This window comes from Entelurus aequoreus, linkage group LG02 (assembly GCF_033978785.1).
Source record: "Entelurus aequoreus isolate RoL-2023_Sb linkage group LG02, RoL_Eaeq_v1.1, whole genome shotgun sequence".
Classification (NCBI taxonomy): domain Eukaryota; kingdom Metazoa; phylum Chordata; class Actinopteri; order Syngnathiformes; family Syngnathidae; genus Entelurus; species Entelurus aequoreus.
In genome coordinates, this window is record NC_084732.1 from 22,681,887 (window position 1) to 22,697,201 (window position 15,315).

Sequence of the window (15,315 nt, forward strand, 5' to 3'; positions counted from 1 at the left end):
TGTATCCCATTGGGTTGAGTTTTTTCTTGCCCTGATGTGGGATCTGATGTGGCTTGTGCAGCCCTTTGAGACACTTGTGATTTAGGGCTGTATGAATAAACTTTGATTGATTGATTTGAGAGAAATAGGTATTTTGTGTACCGGTAATTAGTCAAAGTTTAAGATCATTTAGTTCAAATCATGAAAAATGGGAGCAAAAACAAAAGTGTTGTTTATATTTGTTATCAGTAAAGCAGTCAGCTCACATTTATAGACAAAACAAAAATTATTGCCCTGTCAGTGTTGTTGATGCTGCAAATCGACAGTCACTACGTTTCCATGCACTAACTTAGTTTGATTTCTTAAATAGTTTGGTTTGGTTTGTATTTTCACACCTATAGGTGAAGTCCCCGTGTCCATACACTCTCTCTACTGAGAATGTTGGTCATACGCCGTGTGCCTCCCGTACACTGGAGGGCGCTTATTTCCTTTTATCGCGGATTAATGTATTGCTTTTCCGGTTAACCTATGACATCATACCAGCTCTGTTGTACATGATATTGGCACAGATTACACATATTACATCTCTATGGCTATAGTGATAATAAATATCAGACAGCATCAAGTGATCTTAGATTGTGCTACGAACATGATGCTACTACCAGGAAGGTCTCGGAGCGGATGTAGGTCCGATGCAAAGAAAGACCGGTGGGTTGGGGAGACTTTTCGAAATAATTTTCGGACAGCAAAGCATGGAAACAAAACTTTAGGATGTCTGGGAGTTCATTCATAATGATCTGTGGATTGATGTAAGGAGTTTGAAATCCGAAGGAAAAGACCGTTGTTGTCCCAGCCGATACTGTTCCAGATGAAGGTGGGTATTGTTCTGGACTATCTTGCCAGTTGTGTGCAATACAGACTTATTGTTGATCAGTTTGTAGTGCACAATTCCAGCATGAAGAGGTTTGTGTAGGCTTTATTATTAGTGTGGTAATATAACTGCTTCTTGTTTATCTCAGTGGTTCTCAACCTTTTTTCAGTGATGTACCCCTGTGAAAATTGTTTTAATTCAAGTACCCCCTAATCAGAGCAAAGCATTTTTGGTTGAAAAAAAGAGATAAAGAAGTAAAATACAGCACTATGTCATCAGTTTCTGATTTATTAAATTGTATAACAGTGCAAAATATTGCTCATTTGTAGTGGTCTTTCTTGAACTATTTGGAAAAAAGATAGGTTTTATAAAGGATTTTTGAATTGTTGCTATTTTTAGAATATTTAAAAAAAAATCTCATGTACCCCTTGGCATACCTTCAAGTACCCCCATTTGAGAACCACTGGTCTATCTCATTCGTATTTTGTTCGGGATTCTCAGTTTCCTTAGCTACCTTTTTAAATCAATCTCTGATTCTTTTTTTTTCTCCCGTTGATGCACTTAGAAATGTCCCGATCTTTGGATTTGTAAAGCAAATAAACAGAGTCCTCTTCATTACAAGTATTGCTATGTTTTTATTGAATGGTTGTTTCCGCATGTGCATATGAAGGGTAACCTCTGGCGGCACACACCCACTCCAGGGATCTGGTTTTTAATCACATAATCAAGGTGTGTTAGTCCGACATTGCAAAAACCGAACACGATCAGATTGCCGTGTTTCCATGGACGCTTATTTAGAGTTGAACTATTTGAGAAATCCGACTAATTTAGTGCATGGACACGTACTGACTGACTCAATTTGTTTTTCTTCTTTCTTGTGCGCGGGCTTTCATGATGCTGCCAATGACAAAATTCAGAGTTAGATGCAACACTTCATCATCTGGTTGGATATTCCAGGAGCAGGTAAGGAAATACTGTTTGGGCTGGGGTGTATTTCTTATTGGTTCGCTGCATATTCAGTTTATGTGGGTTTTGTCATGACATGCACCATGTTTCCTGTCACTTGCACAACTAGGGCAGGTTTTTTTTTTCAGCAGGATATACCATATTTTCTGGACTGTAAGGCACACTTAAAATCATTTTTTTTCTCAAAACCCGGTGCGCCTAATGTAAAGAATAAATTTGGTTTTGCTTACCGACCTCGAAGCTAGTTTATTTGGTATATGGTGTAATGATAAGTGTGACCAGTATATGGCAGTAAAACATAAGAGATAAGTGTAGGCTGCACTATGATGGGTGTCAAGTAAACAACACCAACATTTGACATGTTCCATTGAAAATATAGAACATTACATTACATTAATCTATCAAAATGTTTTAGTACGACTTTGGTAAGCTATGAATCCGCACCGCTTGATGGATTGTCGGCGCATTAAACATCCGAGTATTATTATAGTGTGTATATAAGGTAAGACATATGATCTGGAGTTTTGTTTCGCAATATTATGCAAAAGCAACTTTTCTTACCTTCTGGTACCTACTGATGTGTGTATTTGGGATCTGTGTAAATCCTGAAAAATTGCGCACTTTCGCCTTTGTAGTCCGTGCCGACACTGTAGTCGATAAGCTTCGTCTTTTTCTCTATCTTCTTGTTATGGGACATTCATCCTCCGCTGTTGCCATTTCTAATATAAAGTAGTGTAAAGTTCTTACTTTATCTGTCAGTAAACTCGCCATGAAAGCGCTAACACATACCGGGGTAGTGAGTTTACATTATTCACCCAAGGAACTTTAGTTCTTAGAGCAGTGGTTCTTAACCTTGTTGGCGGTACCGCACCCCACCAGTTTCATATGCGCATTCACCGAACCTTTCTTTAGTGAAAAATAAAATGTTTTTTTTTAAATTCAAGACAAAGTTATATGTTTTTGGTAACACTTTAGTATGGGGAACATACTCTAAGTAACAAAGACTTAATTTAGAGTTTTTTGGACACTAGGGGAACATATTCTAAGTAACAAAGACTTAATTTAGAGTTATTTGGTTAGGGTTAGAGGGTTAGGGTTATAATAAGGCCATGCTGAATAATGCATTAATAAGTACTTAATAATGACTAGTTAAGAGCCAATATGTTACTTATTTGCATGTTAATAAGAAACTAATTAATGGTGAATATGTTCCCCATACTAAAGTGTTACCATGTTTTATTACTGGTGCACAAAATGAACCGTGCATGAACATCACCTTGTTCAAAGAACAAAACCAACACAGTGCATAAACTCACAACATATTACACACCTGCAAATCAGTCTGACTTCTGCTGTTGCCGTATCCGTAATACGCAGATAGGGAGTTTTTATTTACACGATGAGTCGGGTGTGTCTTGACCTCCGCCGAACCCCTGAGCCCGACTCACCGAACCCCTAGGGTTCGATCAAACCCAGGTTAAGAACCACTGTCTTAGAGAGTTCCGGTCGGACGGTTTTTCACGGGACACATTTCCGGTGTTGTTGTTTCCGGATTAGGAGATGCTGCTCCGTTATTGAGTTGAGTAAAGTCCGAATGTCATTAAAACAGTTAGTTCCATCTTTTGACACTTCTTCCACTCCTGTCCTTGCACGCTACACCGCTACAACAAAGATGACGGGGAGAAGACGCTGCCGAAGGTGAGCCACGTAAATAAGACCGCCCACAAAACGGCGCATCCTGAAGCGACTGTCAGAAAGTGGCTAGAAGATGATCTGTAAAACATAATCTATGCACCATTTTGACCAAATAACCACCATTACATGTTATGTAGACCACAAGAAAGTGTTTTACATTTAGAAAAAAATTATAATATGACTCCTTTAAAGGCCTACTGAAATGATTTTTTTAAATTTAAACGGGAATAGCAGATCCATTCTATGTGTCGTACTTGATCATTTCGCGATATTGCCATATTTTTGCTGAAAGGATTTAGTAGAGAAAATCGACGATAAACTTCGCAACTTTTGCTCGCTGATAAAAAAAAGCCTTGCCTGTACCGGAAGTATAGCGTGACGTCACAAGACTAAGGATTCCTCACAATTCCCCGTTGTTTACAATGGAGCGAGAGACATTCGGAGCGAGAAAGCGACGATTACCCCATTAATTTGAGCGAGGATGAAAGATTCGTGGATGAAGAACTTTAGAGTGAAGGACTAGAGTGCAGTGCAGCGTGTATCTTTTTTCGCTCTGACCGTAACTTAGGTACAAGCTGGCTCTATTGTGGATCACGGATTTGTATTTTAAACCACCTCGGATACTATATCCTCTTGAAAATGAACATGTAAATACACGGTTATTAACTTTCAGCTTGGCGAAGCTAAAAAAAAATAGAAGCTATGTTAGCTACAGAGCTAACGTGATAGCAGGCTCAAAATGCAGATAGAAACAAAATTTTAAAAAACCCTGACTGGAAGGCTAGACAGAAGATCAACAATACTATTAAACCATGAACATGTAAATACACGGTTATTCATTTTCAGCTTGGCGAAGCTAAAAACATAGAGGCTAAGTTAGCTACGGAGCTAACGTGATAGCATCAGTCTCAAATGCAGATAGAAACAAAATAAAAAAAACCCTGACTGGAAGGCTAGACAGAAGATCAACAATACTATTAAACCATGAACATGTAAATACACGATTATTAATTTTCAGCTTGGCGAAGCTAAAAAAAATAGAAGCTAAGTTAGCTACGGAGCTAACGTGATAGCATCAGTCTCAAATGCAGATATAAACAAAATTAAAAAAACCCTGACTGGAAGGCTAGACAGAAGATCAACAATACTATTAAACCATGAACATGTAAATACACGGTTATTAATTTTCAGCTTGGCAAAGCTAAAAAAATAGAAGCTAAGTTAGCTACGGGGCGGCGGCGGGCGTTGTAGCTTTCGACGACACCCCGGCCGCCATCAGAGTCGGCAAGAAACATATATTTCCCCAAAGTTACGTGCGTGACATGCACATATCGACACGCACGTACGGGCAAGCGATCAAATGTTTGGAAGCCAAAGCTGTACTCATGGTAGTGCGTCTGCTCTCCAGCTCAAAACACAACACAACCTCCTGGTGTTGGTGTTGCTACTGCCAGCCGCTAATACACCGATCGCACCTACAACTTTCTTATTTGCAGTCTCCATTGTCCATTAAACAAATTACAAAATATTCACCAACACAGATGTCCAGAATACTGTGGAATTTTGTCGAAGAAAACAGCTATTTGCATAGGGTCCAAACACTACCCTTGACCTCGTGACGTCACGCGCATACGTCATCATACCGCGACGCTTTGAACCGGAAGTTTCCCGGGAATTTTAAAATTGCACTTTATAAGTTAACCCGGCCGTATTGGCATGTGTTGCAATGTTAAGATTGTATCATTGATATATAAACTATCAGACTGTGTGGTCGGTAGTAGTGGCTTTCAGTAGGCCTTTAATGCGCCCTATAATTTGGTACGCCTTATATATGAAAAAAATATAAAAAAATAGACCATTCATCAGCAGTGCTCCTTATAATCCGGTGCACCCTATGGTCCGGAAAATAGGGTACATTCAATTCATGAAGTCACCGACTGTGCACCACCGTTTTTGTGAAATGTATTTAATAATACCTTGACCCACATTGGACTGAGTTTATCGTGTTTAATGAATTAAAATGTGGGCTTATCATTTAACTACAAGGACAATTAAACCTGCTTGGTTTATTCCCCCCTGTGCGGCGTTATAAAAGCAGACCATAGAACGCCCTCTACTCAATGCTAATAATAATCAATCACATGGAGACAATTCCAAAATGGAACACCTGGCCTCCCTCTGTTATTTCGTGCACGCAAGCTCTTTGCATGCAAAACACAAAGCAGACGAGTGCTTGAGAGAGGGAAAAGAAAATGTTGGCATTGTTGTTGCCAGAGATGATACATGACACATCCAATGGAAGACTGCTGATGTTTCAGCGTATTAGCGGCATGGGAAAGGAAACTCGACACGTCAGCAGCGGGAGGCCGAGGAGGATGAGAACGGGCACGTGCGGAATGCAGAGAGGGGGGACATCTGAATTTCTAATGCTGCATGGGGATGTTTATGAAACATGGCTGGCGGGACGAAAGCAAAAAAAGAAAAAGGTAAGAGGATAGGGCATCAAAGTGTGCCCTGACGAAAACAAAGAGAACAACAATGCTGCACCTTGGAACTTCTACACCTACGCCTGCATCTTATTGGATTACTGAGGGCGGGGGACGACCTATGTTCCAGTGGGCAATCAAGCGTAATTGAAAGGGAAAACATGCTTCTATGACGGGTGCACAAACTTCTTGCCTCTAAGGGCCAAAGTGAGAATGTGCCAATGGGCTGCAGGTCAAACAGAGATTTTAAGCATCATGAGTGAGGACTTTTACCATGTAAAGAGTTCAGGTGCAAAACTTGCCAATTTTGAGCTCTTTCACACCATTCTCTACCAAGAGGTCAAATATACCGTATTTTTCGGATCATAGGGCGCACCGGATTATAAGGCGCACTGCAGATGAGCGGGTCTATTCAGGTCTTTTTTCATCACCGGATTATAGGGCGCATTAAAGGAGTCATAATATGATTTATTTCTAAATTTAAAACACTATTTTGTGGTCCACATTACATGTAATGGTGGTATTTTGGTCAAAATGTTGCATAGATTATGTTTTACAGATCATCTTCAAGTCGCTTTCTGACAGTCTCTGCGCCGTTTTGTGGGCGGTCTTATTTACGTGGCTCACCTTCGGCAGCGTCTTCTCCCCGCCGTCTTTGTTGTAGCGGTGTAGCGTGCAAGGACGGGAGTGGAAGAAGTGTCAAAAGATGGCGCTAACTGTTTTAATGACATTCAGACTTTACTTAAATCAATAACGGAGCAGCGTCTCCTCATCCGTGGCTCAATAATGCAACATCAACTCCGTGAAAAAACGTCCGACCAGAGGAACCCTCTAATAACTAAAGTTCCGCGGGGGAATTATGTAAACCCCACTACAGTTTTTAGCGCTTTGATAGCTAGTCTACTGACAGATATAAGTAAGAACTTTACGCTACTTTATATTAGAAATGGCAACAGCGGAGGATGAATGTCCCATAACAAGAAGGTAGAGAAAAAGAAGAAGCTTATGACTACGGTGTCGGCACGGACTACAATTGCGGACGTACGCACATTTTTAGGACTTATGCAGATCCCAAATACACATCAGCAGGTGCCAGAAGGTAAGAAAAGCTGGTTTTGCATAATATTGCGAAACAAAATGCCAAGTAATATGTCTGCCATTTTGTGGTCCTTATATACACACCATAATAATACTCGTATGTTTATTGCGCCAACAATCCATCAAGCGGTGCGGCTTCATAGCTTACCGAAGTTGTACTAAAAAAACATGTTGACAGATTTTTGAGCGCCGTGTGTAATGTCTTATATTCTCAATGGAACATTTAACGTTTTGGTGTTGTTTACTGCCATCATATTGCAGTCTACATGTATCTCTTATGTATGACTGCCATCTACTGGTCACACTTATCATTACACCCTGTACCAAATAAATTGCTTCGATTTCGGTAGGTACAACCACAATTATGCCGTACATTAGGCGCACCGGGTTATAAGGCGCACTGTCAATTTTAAAGAAAATGAAAGGATTTTAAGTGTGCCTTATACGGTAACTGTGACGTCTGGGTGAATTTACTGAGGAATTTGTGAAACTGAAACAATACAAAAAGAATGCCATTGTAAGTTAATAATACCAACACAGACACTTGTTAACGTGTTGGTATTTTAGCTAATGCTAACTTAATTACATAACGATAGCATGTACAAATATGCATGAAAACACACATCTACAAACATCACACATGGGACGGTTTAGTAAGTAAAAACAGTTTTAGGTATATTGTAAAACTTACAATTGTTGCTTAGTGATGAAGAATTCACATGAGTAGTAACCCTATGGACGGCTAGAAGACGCAACTGCACTTCTACTTCCAGTTGAAAGAGAGCCTCAACAAAAGAGCACGGCAGCACCTGCAGTGAGAGAACTCGTCCAAAAGATGGCACCATAGCACAAAACCATCACCCACCTTTTTAGTGTATATGCTTGGGTTTTTTCGAAAACTATTTGCATTAAGGCCGTCAGCGAAGAAAATCCATAAATTAGGGAGACCGTTTTATAAGCCGCAAAGTTCAAAGCGTAGGAAAAAAGTAGCAGTTAATAGTCTGGAATTTACAGTAGTTAAGAATGGGTACACATGTTAACTGTAATGTATCAATTCCTGCTATGTCGGAATCTGTTTCGGAACTCGGCTGTACCAATAGTCAGTATTTTGTGGGTGTTGATGTGGTAATATATGTTATTTTTTTTAACTAAAAAGGAAGTTGTTTTTTCCATGAAGATGAATGTACCAGTCTTGTTGTCTTTTGTTGTGTCCTATAAAGTGTATGCACTGTAAGTATTGTATTCATTACACGCCAGCTGTTTGAAAGTAACTTGCATCTTAGTTGATAGCTTTGATTACCGATCCTGGAGGCGTTGGAATCGCAATGTAAAGTTGTTAATATTCATCAGTAGCATGCACATGCTACTGATGAGTATTAACTACCACGAATTGATTTAAACAAGTTGAAAAACGTATTCGGGTGTTACCATTTAGTGGTCAATTGTAAGGAATATGTATTGAACTGTGCAATCTACTAAAAAAAGTTTCAATCATTCAATCAATCACAGTATATGGCATATCCAATGTTAATTAGCATCAAGCTAGCTTGAAAAGTCGAGACCTTTTTTATCAGGCCTGTTTGCTTTGTTGGCATGGAAAATTGCAAAATGACCTATAGAGGCAGTCTGCTATGAACACGCCTGTTTGCATTCCAAGTGCTTAAGCCACTGCAACCTGGACGAGATGTCACGTGCAAACAAGGCATCAACAATTGGTAGGCCTACCAATCCTGAAGGAGTTCAGGTTGGTACTAGTAAAAAGTAGTGAATTTGGTACCCATCTCTATTTGTAGTACTGTTAACTTTATTCATCTTAATATCTAAGCAGTATGAAACAACAACAGTGACATACAGTAGCTGTCTAGTTACACAGCTGTAAAACTTGCCCGTGCAGTGACTTCCTGTTCGGTGCAAGTTAATCTTCAAAATAAAAGCGTGGCAGTGATAACCTGGATTCTGCACCGGCGAACAAAATGCACGCATGTATTATTATTATTTTTTAATTGTAAGCCACTTTAGGATTAGCGCATGTGCAAAAGTGTGATTGTCGCTGTAGTCCGAAGGTCCTAAATAGGCATTCTACTGATCAAAACCAGAATTAATGTCCTTGGCACACAGAAACTATTATTAGTCACCCTGAGACCCTGCCCCTGAAACCTAATGATCAGGTTAGAAATCATGAGGTAATATTGGACTCAGACTTGAACTTCAACAGCCACATGCATTCAATCACATCAGCAGCGTTTTACCACCAGAAAATATTGGCAAAATCAAAGAAATAATGTCTAAATCAGACTTACAAAGACTAATCCATACCTTTGTCTCCAGCAGGTTAGACTACTGTAATGGCCTTCTCACTGGGCTCTCTAAACAAGTAAAGCAGCTGCAGTACATACAGAATGCTGCTGCTCGAGTCCTGACTAGAATCTTGAAATATTACAATATTAGTCCAGTGCTGAGGTCACTGGCTTCCTGTTACTTTAAAACAGCTCTCCTTGTGTACAAGTCTTTTCATTGTAGTACATCTCTGACATGTTAGAGACATATGAACCCTGAGAACCTCAGGGAGTGATCCCCTGCTGGTGCCCACAGTCAGGAACAAACATGGTGAGGCTGCGTTTCAGTTTTACGTTTCTAAAATATGGAACAGTTTTCTAGAAGATGTGACACAGGCCTCAAGATTGGCAATGTTCAAATCCAGGCTGAAAACACTCTTATTTAATTTCATATATGACAACTGAAAGTATTGTATTTCCACTATTTGATTTAATTATTTTTTAATGTTTTCCTTCTTGTAATTGTCTGTACTGTGTTCTATGAATACACTTTTCATATCAGGCCCCAGACTCGGTTTAGGATGCCTTATACACAAGTGCTTAACATTAAGATGCGAACTTGATACAACAGACATTTTAAAAAAAGTAGCACACACGGGGTGTGGTGAAATTACTCTCTGCATTTGACCCATCCCCCTTGTTCCACCCCCTGGGAGGTGAGGGGAGCAGTGAACAGCAGCGGTGGCCGCGCTCGGGAATCATTTTGGTGATTTAACCCCCAATTCCAACCCTAGATGCTGAGTGCCAAGCAGGGAGGTGATGGGTCCCATTTTTATAGTCTTTGGTATGACTCGGCCGGGGATTGAACCCACCACCTACCGATCCCAGGGCGGATTTAGTAAATGTTATTCGAGTACAGTGTGTGAAAAAAAAAAAACTGTTATATTATTATGCATTATTATTAGAGATGTCCGATAATGGCTTTTTTGCCAAGATCCGATATTGTCCAACTCTTAATTACCGAGTGGTAACGGGGGGTGTATATTGTAGCGTCCCGACAGAGTTAGTGCTGCAAGGGGTTCTGGGTATTTGTTCTGTTGTGTTTATGTTGTGTTACGGTGCGGATGTTCTCCCGAAATGTGTTTGTCATTCTTGTTTGGTGTGGGTTCACAGTGTGGCGCATATTTGTAACAGTGTTAAAGTTGTTTATACGGTAACCCTCAGTGTGACCTGTATGGCTGTTGATCAAGTATTCATTGCATTCACTTGTGTGTGTGTAAAAGCCGCATATATTATGTGACTTGGCCGGCACGCAAAGGCAGTGCCTTTAAGGTTTATTGGCGCTCTGTACTTCTCCCTACGTCCGTGTACACAGTGGCGTTCTAAAAAGTCATACATTTTACTTTTTGAAACCGATACTGATGATTTTGAAACCGATACCGATAATTTCCGATATTACATTTTAAAGCATTTATCGGCCGATAATGTCGGCCTGCCGACATTATCGGACATCCCTAATTATTATCATGCATGCTATACTATATATCCAGGTTTTAATAACTTAGGTCACATGTTTGTTGTTATTGGCTTGTAGAGTATAATGTAATCTTGTTTATTGATTAGTTTTAATCAGTTCATGAATGTTGTACATATAAACGTATTATTCATTTTGTGCACAATTATGTGAATGCTATGACAAATTACGATGTATTTGAAATTGATACTGCAATGTTCCGGATCTCAGTTTTCTTTAATTTCCCTTCTTTCCTTTAGAGCCCTTGTGGAGTCATGTTGCAAAAATGGCAACTAGGAAACAAGGCACGTTCAAAAAGGTTAAACAAAAAAAAAATGGAAGAAGGGAGGCGTCTACAGCTGAAGGCCGAAGGGTTCTCGTGACTTGAGCATGAGGCTGTGATGTTAGCGTATCGTTTCCAAGCGACCCTCACATGTCCGCCCTCTTCTTAAAGGCAACAAGAGATCAGTGTCTGCATTACAAGCCTATTAAAAGCTACTTTTAATTAGGTCCTCTTGTGGGATCGCTTCCTTCTCAAGGCATGTGGCACAATCCCGTTTCTCCTTCGTCCAATTAAAGGCCATGTTGACAGATTAAGGCTGCTTCTTGTTTGTGCTCTAATAACACATTTAGGGGAAGATGATGATGATGATGGTGGTGGTGGTGGTGAACACAGCGAGGAAGAGTGAGAAAGAGGGGCGCCCTCCTTGAACCCTGAGGGATTAATGTGTTTACATTACCTGGGCTGTGATCTATCACCAACCTCGTCAACTTCCATTATGCAACAGAGCCGGCAGGCCGAGCCGACACTCGCTCCTGTTTTTCCAATTGGATTAAAGGCTGCGCAAAAATTTCTTTGGCGTGGAGCTTTTTAGCATCCCTGCTAGTCGTTTGTGATTTGTGTTTCATATCGTATCACCTTTACCTGCACGCCAAAAGCATGTTTAGCAAAAGGATTTAGATAATTTGCATATAGGGCCACATTGGGTTAAAATCATTTTGGGGCCAGGCTATCTATTTATATATATATATATATATATATAGGTACATATATATATGTATATATGTGTGTGTGTGTGTGTGTGTGTGTGTGTGTGTGTGTGTGTGTGTGTGTGTGTGTGTGTGTGTGTGTGTGTGTGTGTGTGTGTGTGTGTGTATAAATAATATATATGTGTGTAAATGTATGTATATATATATATATATATATATATATATATATATATATATATATATATATATATATATATATATATATATATATATATATATATATATATATATATATATATATATATATATATATATATATATATATATATCCATCCATTTTCTACCGCGTGTCCCTTTTAAGGTTGCGGTATGTATACATAATTATAAATATGTATAAATATAAATGTATATATACATATATATGTATATATGGGTGTATATATATATATATATATATATATATATATATATATGTATATATATATATATATATATATATATATATATATATATATGTATATATATATATATATATATATATATATATATATATATATATATATATATATATATATATATATATATATATATATATATATATATATATATATATATATATATATATATATATATGAGCAGGGTGTACCCTGCCTTCCGCCCAAATGCAGCTGAGATAGGCTCCAGCACCCCCCGCGACCCCAAAAGGGACAAGCGGTAGAAAATGGATTGATATATATACATACATAAATATATGTATTTGTATATGCAACCCCCTCTTTCTTTTTTTTTCTTATTCTGTCCATCCCCTCCTGCTCCGGTCCAGCTGCGCCCACCATTAAATATATGCAAACATGTAATGAAGTCAAATATAAGTAAAACAACAAGAGATGCATCCAACACTTCTCTTTTGTAGAATAAATAGTACAGCAAATATATGGGCATCCACATCAACAATATAATTTGCCTAAGCGGCTGAACAGGACAAAAAAATAAAACAATAATTAAATTTTTTTTTTTTTTACTTGGGATGTCCTGACTGTGGGCGCTGGCGGGCTGGATCCGGTCAACAGGCCATAGTTTGGGGACCCCTGGTTTAAGAAGACAATGAATAACAAAGCACAATGCTAAAGTTACTGAATAAGTCCCTCCAGAATTTTGTGATATTGTTCACTTATATATTTAACCTATTCCTGTGAAATATGCGCAACAGTAAGTAAGCCTTTGGTGGTATTTCTTCCTGTAATTATGAGCACTACTATTACTTAACAATTAAATCCGTACAGTAATCTAAGACAGTGGTCCCTAACGACCGGGCCGCAGCCGAGTACCGGTCCGTGGATCGATTGGTACCGGGCCGCACAAGAAATTTAAAAAAAATGTTTTTATTTTATTGTATTTTATTAAATCATTCTGTTTTTAATATTTCTGGTTCCTACATTATATATCAATATAGATCAATACAGTCTGCAGGCATACAGTCCGTAAGCACACATGATTGTATTTTTTTATAAAAAAAACAAAACGCCCCCCCCCCCCCCCCCCCGGTCCGTGGGACAAATTTCCGAGCGTTGACCGGTCCGCAGTTACAAAAAGGTTGGGGACCACTGATCTAAGAGCTCTGAATGTGTGCTTGTACTGCCATCTAGTGTCAACTTTTAAGTCTGTGTGGTATAAAACGAGTAAAACATCAGAACCGTATTTGAAGGACACTTCAAAAGGAACACCAAAAAAAACAAACATTGATAACAAATTCATGAAATCACTAGTTGATTGAATGTTACTGACAAACAATACACCTCAAAACGTTAACTTTTCTGAAAACGTTGCCTCAAATTCAGGCAGCAATCACAGAAAAAGTTCCACAAGATGCACATTTTAAGCTTCGACCAAAAACGATGAGAAAAAATAAATATGCCTGAAAAGTTACAGAACACATGTCACAGTGATAACATGAAAAAAGTGTAGTTAATACCATACAACAGGAAATGAAATGTACTGCAAAGTCTATGTTGGGCTGCTCAGTACAATATGGATACAGTCAATAATAATAAAGCGGGACGTATCATGCAAATGGTGCTCTTTTTGGTGAATATTTACTGTAGTATGTGGTGAGACTCACCTCTTAGGCACATTCAGCTATGAAGTATGAGTTAAGAATGTACACAAATATGATGCATGAAGTTGCAACACCTTTACCGCACACTACACTCGTGCAAAATAAATTTTGTGTAAAAAAAAAAAAAAAGACTGTTTAACTTATATTTGCACTTGAATGACACATTTTTTTAATAAGTGCAAAAGGAAACTTGCCAATAAACAATGCCTTTGCCAAGTGTGAGCAATTGTATTATTTTAATGCATCCTATTATACAGCGGTTAACTTATTTTTACACTTGAATGACAGCCCAACGTGTTAAACAAGAACTTTTTGTGTACATTTTTGCGTGTGCTGTATGCTTTCTCCGAGGGTAATATGAATGTAGAATTATTTGATGTCATTTAACGGTATTATGACAGCGGGTAACTTCTTTTCTGTCTCTCTGAGGTCTTTATCAACCATTGGTCCCTTCAAAATGTCTCTTTTTGTTCGTCTTAAAACTGTATGCTCTTGGTTGGAATTGAATTGAATAACATTATATTTATTTTACTGCAATAATATGTTATTCTATTGTAAATATATTACATTCTGAGAGAGTTGTGTGACCTGTGAGGTATCTGAGCAAAATTAATGATTGTCTGTAATTGTTTGTTGTGTAAATTGTACTGTGTTGTACTGTATTGGGTTAATTTTAAATGTCACTGATGCTGCATCTCAAGGGGTTTTCCATTAATAAAATCAAAATTAATTTTTTTTACACAAAAGTCTGAAAATTAAGTTGCATTTAATGTCAATGAACAACTCTTGTGTGACACTTGCTAATGTTCAAATGTTTTTTAATTTTAACCTGGTTGAATTTAGTTAGGTTAATGTATCATTACACTTAAAACAAAACAATGCATGAAATTGGACCATCTTTTCCTCAGTTTTGTCATCAAAAGTCCAGTTATTTTAGATTACGTCTGTACGGTTACAGAGTGGTTAAGTTATTTTTCCACTTTAAAACTACTTGAAATGCTGCCTGTATTGTTAAAGGCATTCTGAAGGCAACAGGTTAATTCTGGAACCGATCATTTCTAAAGGGAGCCGCAGTGTGTGAGGCATCATCGTGGATGCTGGCTGCGTCAGGGGCCCCTGAAAGAGCTCATATCCACACTCTGGCTTCATTATAACCAATCAATATTCATTTAGTCCGGCAGCCATATTGACTCCTCACTGAAATAATATCACAGGTCATTTGTCAAGTCATGGAGCAAGGAGAATTAACTCTTTTATCCCATCACTTGTTTGGAAAAAAAGTGGATATTGAGTAAGTCTGGATAACTGTAAATAAGTATTTTTTT

General features: G+C 38.4%; 2 long non-coding RNA genes across 2 annotated transcripts in view; both read right to left on the reverse strand.

Annotated features, from left to right (window-relative positions):
- The window catches only part of LOC133631555 (uncharacterized), a 114,709-nt gene that overhangs the window by 17,567 nt on the left and 81,827 nt on the right, over positions 1–15,315 (reverse strand). The window lies entirely within an intron of this gene.
- Positions 13,820–15,315, reverse strand: part of LOC133662795 (uncharacterized) — a 3,029-nt gene continuing 1,533 nt past the window's right edge. Inside the window, exon 3 of the long non-coding RNA XR_009828164.1 lies at positions 13,820–15,315. This exon is cut by the window's right edge and continues 282 nt beyond it. This is a non-coding gene — a long non-coding RNA (uncharacterized LOC133662795).